Here is a 13,475-nt window from a genome sequence, read left to right as displayed (position 1 = left end):
GGTCAAGAAATCTTACTGTCGGAGGACATGTGGATGGAAAGGAACGTTTACTGACTGTAGATACGGGTGCATCTCATTCCATCATTAGAGCGGATTTAGTCAACAAGAAGATAACACCATTACATGGAGCAAGATTGCGTACAGCCACTGGAGAAGACAGCACGGTTCTAGGAGAAGTATCATGTGAAGTGGCAATTGGGAACGTCACGGTAGTACACAATTTTATAGTGGCAGAGATTGTTGATGAAATCATAATTGGAGTGGACTTCTTAATCGACCAGGGCATCAAGATCGACATGCAAAGCAAGACGATGCGATATAAGAACATGGATGTACCACTTAATTTCGGCTACGAGAGAGGCTACAGCAGTAAACGAGTGCTGGTGGAAGAGAGTCAGCGAATACCACCAAAATCCGAAGCAGTCATCTGGGCAAAGGTTGATGGAGATTGTGGGACAAACAAATTGTGGGTTGTCGAAGCAGCAAACAAATCAGCACTGACCATACTTGTAGGAAAAACCCTGGCTATGACAAAACAAGATGGACGTGTTCCGGTAAGAGTACTCAATGAATTCAATTCACCACTCAAACTGACTAAAGGAGCTATTTTGGGAAGATGCCAAGAGGCTGAAGTAGTTATTAACTGTGAACAGCTCCAGGAACACGTTTCAGCTAGTAATACTAATCTTTCATATGACATCACGGCATGGACGCAGGGGCTAGAGGAAGCATATCAGAGTAAGGCAAAACAACTGCTCCTAAATTACGCGAACATATTTGACCAGGATGGTTCTAAACCAGGCCGCACCAACGTTGTGAAACATCAAATTGACACTGGAGATGCGAGGCCGATCCGTCAAGCTCGACGCAGTGTTCCACTGGCGAAGCGGCAAGTTGTGAGTCAAATTATACAAGAAATGAGCGACAGCGGCGTCATCGAACCATCAGCTAGTCCCTGGAGCTCACCGGTAGTATTTGTAAAGAAGAAGGATGGAAAAATGAGGTTTTGCGTGGACTACCGGAAGTTGAATGACGTTACGAAAAAGGATAGCTACCCATTGCCAAGAATTGACGACACTCTGGACTCGCTCTCTGGTACAAAATGGTTTTCCACGCTGGACTTGAAAAGCGGCTACTGGCAAGTGGAGGTGAAGGAGGAAGATAAAGAGAAAACAGCCTTCAGTGTCGGTGATGGTCTTTGGCAATTTACAGTGATGCCTTTTGGACTATGTAATGCACCAGCTACTTTCGAGAGACTCATGGATCAGGTAACTTAAGAACTTGGAGGAAGTTTTCCAAAGAATAGCTGGCGCTGGTCTGAAGTTAAGTCCCAAAAAGTGTGCGCTGTTTAAAAAGGAAGTAAATTATTTGGGTCACAAGGTAACGACAGAGGGCATCTGCACTGCGAACGAAAAGATAGAGGCTGTAAAGGATTGGCCTAGACCACAGAACCTACATGAATTAAGAAGTTTCCTTGGGCTGTGCACATATTACCGCCGATCTGTACAAAATTTTTCCAGCGTAGCCCATAGCCTCCATGAGCTTACAAGAAAAAATAAAGCTTTTGAATGGAAGAAGGAGCAAGAGGTGGCTTTCCAAACATTGAAGGAGCGTTTGTGCACTGCCCCAATGTTAGCATATCCGATTCCACGAGCAACATTTATTCTAGATACAGATGCGAGTGGATATGCTATAGGAGGCGTTTTATCACAACTGGTCGATGGACAGGAGAAGGTGGTTGCATATTACAGCCGTTCGATTGGAAAACCAGAGAGGAACTACTGCGTTACGCGGAGAGAGCTGTTGGCATTGGTAGAGTGCGTTAAACATTTTCACAAATACCTCTACGGCCAGCGATTCCGTGTCAGGACAGATCACGCAGCTTTAAAATGGCTACTGCAGTTCCGTAATCCGGAAGGACAATTGGCACGGTGGATCGAGCGACTACAAAGCTATGACTTTTCCATTGAGCATCGAAAAGGTAGTACCCATGGAAATGCCGATGCAATGTCACGAAGACCATGTAGTTTGGAATGCAAGCACTGTTCAAAAGCCGAGGCTAAAGAAGACATTATAGATGTCCGGCTAATGACTATAACATGTACAGATGAATGGGACAAGGAACAGCTAAGGAAGTGCCAGCTAGAAGATGCAGATCTGTCACGTGTTATGCAAGGGCTCGAACGAAATGAAAGAGCAAACAGAGAAGAGATGTCAGCAGAGAGTCCCATTGCGAAGTCATATTGGGCACAGTGGAACAGTTTAGAATTAATATCCGGTTGCCTTCATCGAGTATGGGAGAGTGAGGATGGTAAATACAAGAATAAACTGATAGTTGTTCCCAGAAAGAGGATTCCTGATGTGCTCAACGAGCTGCATAATGGTCCAAGCGGAGGTCATCTTGGAATCACGCAGACGCTCGAGAAGATTAAACAGAGATTCTATTGGGTTGGTTGCCGTCAGTCGGTCACTGAGTGGATTGCGTACTGCGAGGTTTGCAGCAGAGCGAAAGGGCCCAGAACACGAAGTGAAAGGATCGCTATGGATGTCGCCGGTCCATTTCCTACTAGCAACGACGGAAACAAATATGTACTGGTAGTTATGGATTATTTCAGCAAATGGCCAGAGGTATACCCAATCCCAAATCAAGAAGCGGAAACGGTAGCAGAAGTGTTTATAAACAATTGGGTTGCAAGGTATGGTGTACCAATGGAATTACATTCTGACCAAGGCAGGAATTTCGAATCAGCTGTGTTCCAGGAAATGTGTAAGTCATTGGGCATTCGAAAAACACGGACAACTGCATTGCATCCTCAATCCGATGGTGTGGTCGAACGATTCAATAGAACATTGGAGGAGCACTTAAGGAAAGTAGTGGACAAGTACCATAAAGAATGGGATACCCGTATACCATTATTCTTGATGGCTTACCGATCAGCAGTGCATGAGACAACGGGCCAAACCCCTGCAAAAGTAATTTTTGGCAATGACCTTAGACTGCCAGCTGATTTGAAGTTTGGGATAGATGCCAATGCGGAGAGAAATGTTAGGAAATCCACTAGTGATTTGGAAGAAGAGCTAAGAGAGATACATGATCTGATAAGGCAACGAACAAAGATTATGAGTGACAAGATGAAAGCCAGATATGATAAAGCAATTAATTCAGAAGGTTTTCAGGAAGGAGATTTGGTGCTGTTATACAACCCACAACGTAAAAAAGGTTTGTCCCCGAAATTGCAGTGTAATTGGGAAGGCCCATACAAAGTTGTAAAACGGATCAACGATGTAGTGTAACGTATACAAACCATCGGTAAACCACGAACCAAAATGAAGGTGGTCCATTTGGAAAGGCTAGCAACGTTTAGATCGAGAGATTTGTCTGATCGGGACGATCAGACTTAGGTGGAAGGCAGTGTCACGGATATTAGCATCACTAAATTATCCCATCACTAAGGCGATGCTAAGGCCATGCCAAGCAGTATTTACGTCAATAATTCAATCTTTATGTATCTACATAAACGAATAAATAATTGCGTCTACACATATGTACGTATACGAGCAGCGGAGCGGCAATGCACAAACACATGCATATATCTTATCTGAGTTGTCACAAGAGAGAGCAATAATTTGTGCACGTAGTTGTGGCTGGCGATTTTGTAGCCGAAACAACTGGTAAGTTCTGGAAATCGAAGAGCCTAGAAGTATGCAGCGTAAACTATAAAAGCGGGGCAAGCGAGTAAGAAGTAATTCAGTTTGATTTGAGATGTCAAGCAGTTACGACTAAGACGATATCTAGCGAGCAATAGCAGTATTATTTTGAATAGTGGATTTTCATTTGAGCTATCAGTTCGGTTATTAAGCTATTCGTTGCACAGTTTGAGTGTTATTGTGAAGTATTTTAATAAAGGCCATATTTCCATTATTCAATATTGGAGTTATTTATTCAACAGTTTAGCGATACGAACCTAGCAAAAGGGCAAATAAGAGGAATTTGCAGCAAATACGTTACACAATAAAAGGCCAATCGACATACTTCGGCCTGCTACAGAAAAAACAAATAATGAAGTATCGTCACGTATAAGGCAAGCGCAGCAATCCGAATTAAAAAGTCACAACAAAAATCGGATACAACGTACATTTAATGCAGGTGATAAGGTCATGGTAAAAAGAAACAGAAGGCTAGGAAATAAATTAACCCCCTTTATGAAGAACAAATTGTAGAAAAGGACTTAGGAACTACAGTTCTTATTAAGGGGAGGGTGGTCCATAAGGACAATCTAAAATAGAGGTTTACGCCGATCACTTTATCGGCGGCGGCGGCGTATATCTCTAATCTAAAATAAGCAATCTTTTGAGGAAGTATGTATTATACTTTTAAGATGGAGTTCTCAAGTAGCGGCATTTAATGGAAGGTCAATATTCAGTTTGAACTACTACATCGTAATTTTGGTACTTTTTACTGAGCATTTCACAGATAGTTATTTAAGTTTAAACTAAATACTTAATCTAAATAATCGCTTAAATTATAGTTTTTGAAATAATTCAGTAGTATTAGGAAATTAATTTTAATATCTTACATTTAAGACCATAAGTTACCGCTCGCTTAGAAACCAAATCAAAATTTTCACCCAAATGGTATGAGTGGGCTCGAGAGAACCTTTACATTACATTACAAGAAAATAACACCTCGGCAACAATTTATCTTCGACATTTTAAAAATGATAAAAGTCCCACGGAAGTTCTTTTGCTCCACCACTAATAAATTGCCAATACATCAAACTATAATTCATTATGTCCAGTCAGCAAGATTATACGTATTTTCAATTTGCAAATTGGCAAAGCCATTGCGTATAATTTAATTCCACCAAACTGAACAAAACGTTACGTACGTTAAATGTAAAGGATCGAGGACGCTCCTCACTTAGAAGGGGAGGAGTTAAGACGAGAAACTATTGATGCCCACCCACGTAACAGATATATTATCGCTATCATAATAAGTAAAACACTTAACGGGTTCCCAAACACTTGCAATGCAAAATGCGATGAATGCTGGGAGAGAGATCTGTGTTGCTGGTAGCGGAGATGGTGTGAACGCTTGCCCTACTGCAGTGGCTCTAATTGGAATAAAGTATAAAAGAGCATTCTTATTGGATTCATTGTTTGTGGGAAGGTAAATGGATGGCAGCGATGAGTAAGCAGTGGTAGCTTCATATATTCTTATGAGAATTATGTTGTTCGTTTAACTTTGTGGCAATTGGACCAACAAGACGCTTGCGCGACATCACATTGTAAAATTAATATAATGGATATTGAAGTAAATGTTAACATTTATAAAGAAACTAAAATTGTTTAATTTATATACCACCGATTTCTATGATTTCTTCAGACATCAATATATGCTATACACGTAAGCATTTGGTGACATTTGAAGCTTCTAGCTATTAAAATGGGGCTGAAATTGCAAAAAAAAAATATATATATACTATATATACCATCATATATATATTATATATATTATATATATCACCGATCTCTATGATTTTCTTACACAACAATATATACTATATACGTAAGCAATCGGAGAAATTTGAAGCTTATAGCTGTTAAAATGGGGTAGAAATTGCGAAAAGTTTCTTATCTGAACAATCCGTTGTATGAGATATATACTATATATACAACCGATCTCTATGATTTTTTCAGACATCAATATATGCTATACACGTAAGCATTTGGTGAAATTTAAAGCTTCTATCTGTTAAAATGGGGCTGAAATTGAAAAAAAAAATATATATATACTATATATACCATCATATATATATTATACTAGAAGACCCGGCAGACGTTGTCCTGCCCTAAATTTGGCCTATCTGCATATATTTTAATAAGATTTTTCCGTCTGACTCTGTATATATACTATATATATATACTATATATACTACCATATATATACTATCTATACCACCGATCTTTATGATTTTTTCGGACAACAACACATGCTATATACTTAAGCATTCGTTGAAATTTGAAGCCTCTAGCTCTTAAAATAGGGCAGTAATTACAAAAAGCTTCTAGCCGTGAAAAAGAGGCAAAAATTACAGTTTATATGGGGTATATCTATATATATACTATATATATAACAAGTAAGGAAGGCTAAGTTCGGGTGTAACCGAACATTACATACTCAGTTGAGAGCTATGGAGACAAAATAAGGGAAAATCGCCATGTAGGGAAATGAACCTTCGGTAACCCTGGAAGGTGTTCATATGACGTGTGTAAATGGAAGGTATTAAAAAGTATTTTAAGAGGGAGTGCGCCATAGTTCTATAGGTGGACACCATTTAGGGATATCCCCATAAAGGTGGACCAGGGCTGAATCTAGAATTTGTTTTAACGATAGGGGTATGAAATGAAAGGCGTTAATGAATATTTTAAAAGGGCGTGACCCTTAGTTCTATAAGTGGACGCCTTTTCGAGATATCTCCATAAAGGTGGACCAGGGGTGACTCTAGAATTTGTTTGTACGATATGGGTATCAACTGAAAGGTGGTAATGAGTATTTTAAAAGGGCGTGGGCCTTAGATCAATAGGGGACCCTTTTCGAGATATCTCCATAAAGGTGGACCAGGGGTTACTCTAGAATGCGTTTGTACAATACGGGTATCAAAAGAAAGGTGTTAATGAGTATTTTAAAAGGGAGTGGGCCTTAGTTCTATGGGTGGACGCCTTTTCGAAATATCGGCATAAAGGTGGACCAGGGCTGACTCTAAAATTTGTTTGTACGATATTGGTATCAAATGAAAGGTGTTAATGAGTATTTTAAAAAGGAGTGGGCCTTAGTTCTATAGGTGGACGCCTTTTCGAGATATCGCCATAAAGGGGGACCAGGGATGACTCCAGAATGCGTTTGTACGATATGGGTATCAAATGAATGGTGTTAATGAGTATTTTAAAAGGGAGTGGGCCTTAGTTCTATAGGTGTACGCCTTTTCGAGATATCGCCATAAAGGTTGACCAGGGGTGACTCTAGAATGCGTTTGTACAACATGGGTATCAAATGAAAGGTGTTATTGAGGGTTTTAAAAGGGAGAGGCCCTTAGTTGTATATGTGAAGACGTTTTCGAGATATCGACCAAAATGTGGACCAGGGTGACCCAGAACATCATCTGTCGGGTACCGCTAATTTTTTTTATATATGTAATACCACGAATAGTATTCCTGCCAAAATTCCAATGGCTTTTGATTCCGTCCTGCAGAAATTTTTCATTTTCTTCTACTTAATATGGTAGTTGTCACACCCATTTTACAAAGTTTTTTTCTAAAGTTATATTTTGTGTTAATAAGCCAATCCAAATACCATGTTTCATCCCTTTTTTCGTATTTGGTATAGAATTATGGCATTTTTTCATTTCTCGTAATTTTCGATATCGAAAAAGTGGGCGTGGTCATAGTCGGATTTCGGCCATTTTTTATACCAATACAAAGTGAGTTCAGATAGACACGTGAACTGAGTTTAGTAAAGATATATCGATTTTTTGCTCAAGTTATCGTGTTAACGGCCGAGCGGAAGGACAGACGGTCGACTGTATATAAAAACTGGGCATGGCTTCAACCGATTTTGCCCTTTTTCAGAGAAAACAGTTATCGTTCTAGAGTCTAAGCCCCTACCAAATTTCAAAAGGATTGTTAAATTTTTGTTCGACTTATGGCATTAAAAGTATCCTAGACAAATGAAATGAAAAAGGGCGGAGCCACGCCCATTTTGAAATTTTCTTTCATTTTTGTATTTTGTTGCACCATATCATTACTGGAGTTGAATGTTGACATAATTTACTTATATACTGTAAATATATTAAATTTTTTGTTAAAATTTGACTTTAAAAAACATTTTTTTTTAAAGTGAGCGTGGTCGTTCTCCGATTTTGATAATTTTTATCGAGCATATATATAGTAATAATACTAACGTTCGTGCCAAATTTCATTATGTTATCTTCAACGACTGCTAAATTACAGCTTGCAAAACTTTTAAATTAGATTCTTTTACAAGTGGGCGGTGCCACGCCCAATGTCCAAAATTTTACTAACTTTCTATTCTGCGTTATAAGTTCATCTCACCTACTAAGTTTCATCGCTTTATCCATCTTTGGTAATGAATTATCGCACTTTTTCGGTTTTTCGAAATTTTCGATATCGAAAAAGTGGGCGTGGTTATAGTCCGATATCTTTCATTTTAAACAGCGATCTGAGACGAGTGCCCAGGAACCTACATACCAAATTTCATCAAGATACCTCAAAATTTACTCAAGTTATCGTGTTAACGGACAGACGGACGGACGGACGGACATGGCTCAATCAAATTTTTTTTCGATACCGATGATTTTGATATATGGAAGTCTATATCTATCTCGATTCCTTTACACCTGTACAACCAACCGTTATCCAATCAAAGTTAATATACTCTGTGAGCTCTGCTCAACTGAGTATAAAAAGAGGTGTACATTTTGATTGTCACTCCATAACTCGAGAACGGATCGAAAGATTGCCATGACATTTTTAGGAAAGATACAGGAAGGAGAGATGATGGTTAGCTGATTTTGAAATCCCAAATCGGTGACTGGGGTCTCGAGATATAGGCCAAAACATGTGCCCGGGTACCCCTGAAATGTGTTTATAGAATATGGATATCAAATGAAAGCTGTTGATGTGTGCTTTAGTTCAGAGTAAGTTTTATGCCGCTGGGTGACTAGGGTCTCGAGATATAGGCCAAAACGTGGACCCGTATACACCTAAAATGTGTTCTTATATTGTGGGTATCAAATTGAAGCTGTTGATGTGTGCTTTAGTACAAAGTAATTTTTACACCACTGGGTGACTAGGCTCTCGGGATATAGGCCAAAACATCGACCCGGATACCCCTAGAATGTGTATGTATTATGGATATCAAATGAAAGCTGTTGCTGGGAACTTTAAAGTAATTTTCATTGTGATATTCGATTTAGTCGCATCAACCTGGCAAAACTGATAAATATGCATGCGAAGCCGAAATAAAGACATGAATTAATAATAATACCCACATACCTATTTACAGACGTCCTATTCGATTTGTCTGAGATTTGGTATATAAATTTACTTATATTAGTATTAACAATGCTTTTTTCCGGAAAGTGCACCAGAGACGGGCTGAGACTTGGATTAGGACTAGGACTGGGACTGAGACTGAGACTCGGAATGATACTGGAACAAAATACATACCACCCTCTGGGACTGGCAATAAGGGATGAAGAAGAATGAGAAAAAGTTGAGAGAAGAGAAAAGAGAGAAGGAGACTGAGAAAAGATAGAATGAAACGAAGATGAAGATAGATGAAGCGAAAAAGACTGAGCGAGGGGTGGATAAAAAGATTAGGAAAAAGTGGGCAGAGTTAGACGGAAAAAGCTTATTAAAATGTATGCAGATAGACCAAATTTAGGGCAGAACAACGTCTGCCAGGTCTGCTAGTAATATATATATCACCGATCTCTATGATTTTTTCAGACAACAATATATGCTATATATGTACGTAAGCATTTGGTGAAATTTGAAGCTTATAGCTGTTGAAATGGGGTAGAAATGCGAAAAGTTTCTTATCTGAACAATCGATTGTATGAGATATATACTATATATACAACCGATCTTTATGCTTTTTTCAGACAACAATATATGCTATATACATAAGCATTCGTTGAAATTTGAAGCCTCTAGCTCTTAAAATAGGGCAGCAATTACGAAAAGTTTCTTATCTGAACAATCGGTTGTGTGGGCTATATACTATATATACGACCGATCACATCAGTTTTTTCAGAAAACAATATGTGCAATATACGAAAGTATATGGTGAAGTTTGAAGCTTCAATCTGTAAAATTGAGGAAGATATGACAAAAATCCTCTTTTTCTGAAAACTCGGTTGTATGGAGGATATATGCTATAGTGGTCCGATCCAGCCGGTTCCGACAAATGTCTAATCGGACACCCAAATACACCCGCTCCCCAAATTTGATGAAGATATTTCAAAACTTGAGGGACTAGTTTGCATACAAACAGATAGACGGACAGACGGACATGGCTAAATCAACTCAGCTTTTCATCCTGATTATTTCGGTATACTTAATGGTGGGTCTATTTATTTTCCTTTAAGGACTTACAATTTTGGGTTTCGTGACAAAATTAATATACCACTTCATTTTCATGAAAGGTATAAAAATAGGTAGGTACTTTGTGTGAGGATGCAAAGCTTCACGTTTTTTGTGGTCTGCATTTAAAGCTTGACTACGAATTACGTATTTCAATAATATGTGACGTAAACGTAAATATTTGATGAAATTTGATGAATTTTTAAGCTTATAGCCGTAAAAAAGGGGCAAAAATAACAGTTTATATGGGGTATATAATATATATACCACCGATCTCTATGATTTTTTCAGACATCAATACATGTTACACACGTAAGCATTTGGTGAAATTTGAAGCTTCTAGCTGTTAAAATGGGGCTGAAATTGCAAAGATATATATACCATCATACATACATATATTATATATATTATATATATCACCGACCTCTATGATTTTTTTACACAACAATATATACTATATACGTAAGCAATCGGTAAAATTTGAAGCTTATATCTGTTAAAATGGGGTAGAAATTGCGAACAGTTTCTTATCTGAACAATCATCGATCTCTATGATTTTTTTACACAACAATATTGTTACGAATATTAGCAAAACTAAGGAGTGCTGCCAGCTTTAAGCCGATGCTAAGCAGTGATGTGAATGCACATCAATAATTCAATCATCATGTATCTACATAAACGAAACAATAACTGCGTCTACATATATGTACCATGTACGTGTACGAGCAGCAGAGTGTCAATGCACAAATACATGCATATATCTGAGATACTCCTATAAGTATGCAATGAGAAAAACTATAAAATTGTGCAATTGTAGTTACAGCTGAGAAGTTTGAGAGCTACTGGACTAGTAGATTATGGAAGCGTCTAGAAAAAGCGAACGAGGAAACCAAAGATTATAAAAGGCGACAGATGTAGAGGCGCTGTAAATCAGTTTGATTTGAGTTGTCAAGCAGTTTCGATTAAGACGATATCTAGCGAGCAATAGCAGTATTATTTTGAATAGTCAGTTTCATTTGAGCTATTAATCAGTTTGGTTATTAAGCAAGCTATTCGTTGCAAAGTATAAGTGTTATTGTGAAATACTTTAATAAAGGCCATTTTGCATTATTACAAATTGGAGTTATTTATTCAACAGTTTGGCGATACGAACCTAGCAAAAGGGCAAATAAGAGGATTTGCAGCAAATTCGTTACAATATATACTATATACGTAAGCATTCGGTGAAATTTGAAGCTTCTAGCTGTTAAAATAGCTGAAATTGCGAAAATATATATATATACTATATATACCACCATATATATACTATACTAGCAGAACCGGCAGACGTTGTTCTGCCCTAAATTTGGCCTATCTGCATACATTTTAATAAGCTGTTTCCGTCTAACTCTGCCCTACCCCTCTACACTTTTTCCTAAGCTTTTTATTCTCTCCTCCCTCAATCTTTTTCGCTTCATCTTTATCTTCGTCTCATTCTATCTCTTTCTCAGTCTCCTTCTCTCTTTTCTCTTCTCTCAAGTTTTTCTCCTTCTTCTTCATCTCTTATTGCCAGTCCCAGAGGGTGGTATGTATTTTGTTACAGTCCCATTCCGAGTCCCAGTCTCAGTCTCACTTCGAGTCTCAGTCTCAGTCCCAGTCCTAGTCCTAATCCCAGTCCCAGTCCGTCTCTGGTATACTTCCCGGAAAAAAGCAACGTAAATACTAATATAGGGAAATTTATATACGAAATCTCAGGCAAATCGAATAGGACGTATGTAAATAGGTATGTGGGTATTATTAATTCTTGTCTTTTTTTCGGCTTCGCGTGCATATTTATCAGTTTTACCAGGTTGATGCGACCAAATCGAATATCACAATGAACTTTAGAGCTCTCAGCAACAGCTTTCATTTGATATCTATAAAACACACATTCTAGGGGTATCCGAGTCCATGTTTTGGCCTATATCTCGAGACCCTAGTCACTCAGCGGTGTAAAACTTACTCTGTATTATAGCACACATCAACAGCTTCAATTTGATACCCATAATATAAAAACACATTCTAGGTGTATCCGGGTCCATGTTTTGGCCTATATCTCGAGACCGCAGTCACCCAGCGGTGTAAAACTTACTCTGTACTAAAGCACAAGTTAACAGCTTCAATTTGATACCCATAATGTGATAAAATAATTTAAAAAATTTTTTAAGTTAAACGGTTTTATTGAAAACAATACTTACATGAAATAATAATACGAAAAGCTATAAAATAATTAGGTAGGTCCTAGGTATTATTCATCACACTCCTTATCAATCTAGGGTGTTGATCATACAATTAAATAAAAGCGTTGTGAATATCTCGATCCTTGCGCCACCTAGCGGCGATTTTTTCTGATAGGTCACTTTCTATTCTTGTATGTATTATGTGTTCCAAGCATAAGCCAAGTCGGACCACAAATACGATTTTTGTGAATATCTCGATCCTTGCGCCACCTAGCGGCGATTTTTTTCATAAGTCGCTTTTTATTCTTGCATGTATTATGTGTTCCAAATATGAGCCAAATCTGACGACAAATACGATTTTTGTGAATATCTCGATCCATGCGCCACCTAGCGGCGATTTTTTTCACGGGTCGATTTCTAGTCTTGCATGTATTATGTGTTCCAAATATGAGCCAAATCGGACCACAAATGCGAATTTGGGGAATATCTTGATCCTTGCGCCACCTAGCTGCGATTTTTTTCTTATTATTGCATTGTCATCGGGTTCTGAACTATATTCCAAGTTTCAAGCTTGTAGCTTATCGGGAAGTTACTTAAATTTCAATTACAAGATTCGTTCACAACGGCCGTGCGGCCGTGCATGCGGCCTGCCTGTCAACTCAAGCTAAATAAAACCATTTAAAAACACATTCTAGGGGTATCCGGGTCAACGTTTTAGCCTACATCTCTAGACCCTAGTCACCCAGCGGCATAAAACTTACTCTGTACTAAAGTACACATCAACAGCTTCAATTTGATACCCACAATGTAAAAACCATTGTCTAGGCGTTCACGGGCCAACGTTTGGCCTATATCTCCAGACCCTAGTCACCCAGGGGTATGTAAATTATCCTCTACTAAATCACTCATCAACAGCTTTCGTTTGTTATCCATATTGTATAATCACATTCTAGGGGTACCCGGGTCCACGTTTTGGCCTATATCTCGTGACCCTAGTCACCCAGGGGTATGAAAATTATCCTCTACTAAATCACTCATCAACAGCTTTCATTCGATATCCATATTATATACACATATTCTAGGGGTACCGGGGTTCACGTTTTGGACTAT

This window comes from Eurosta solidaginis, chromosome X (assembly GCF_040869045.1).
Source record: "Eurosta solidaginis isolate ZX-2024a chromosome X, ASM4086904v1, whole genome shotgun sequence".
Taxonomy (NCBI): domain Eukaryota; kingdom Metazoa; phylum Arthropoda; class Insecta; order Diptera; family Tephritidae; genus Eurosta; species Eurosta solidaginis.
This window is presented reverse-complemented; position numbering follows the sequence as displayed.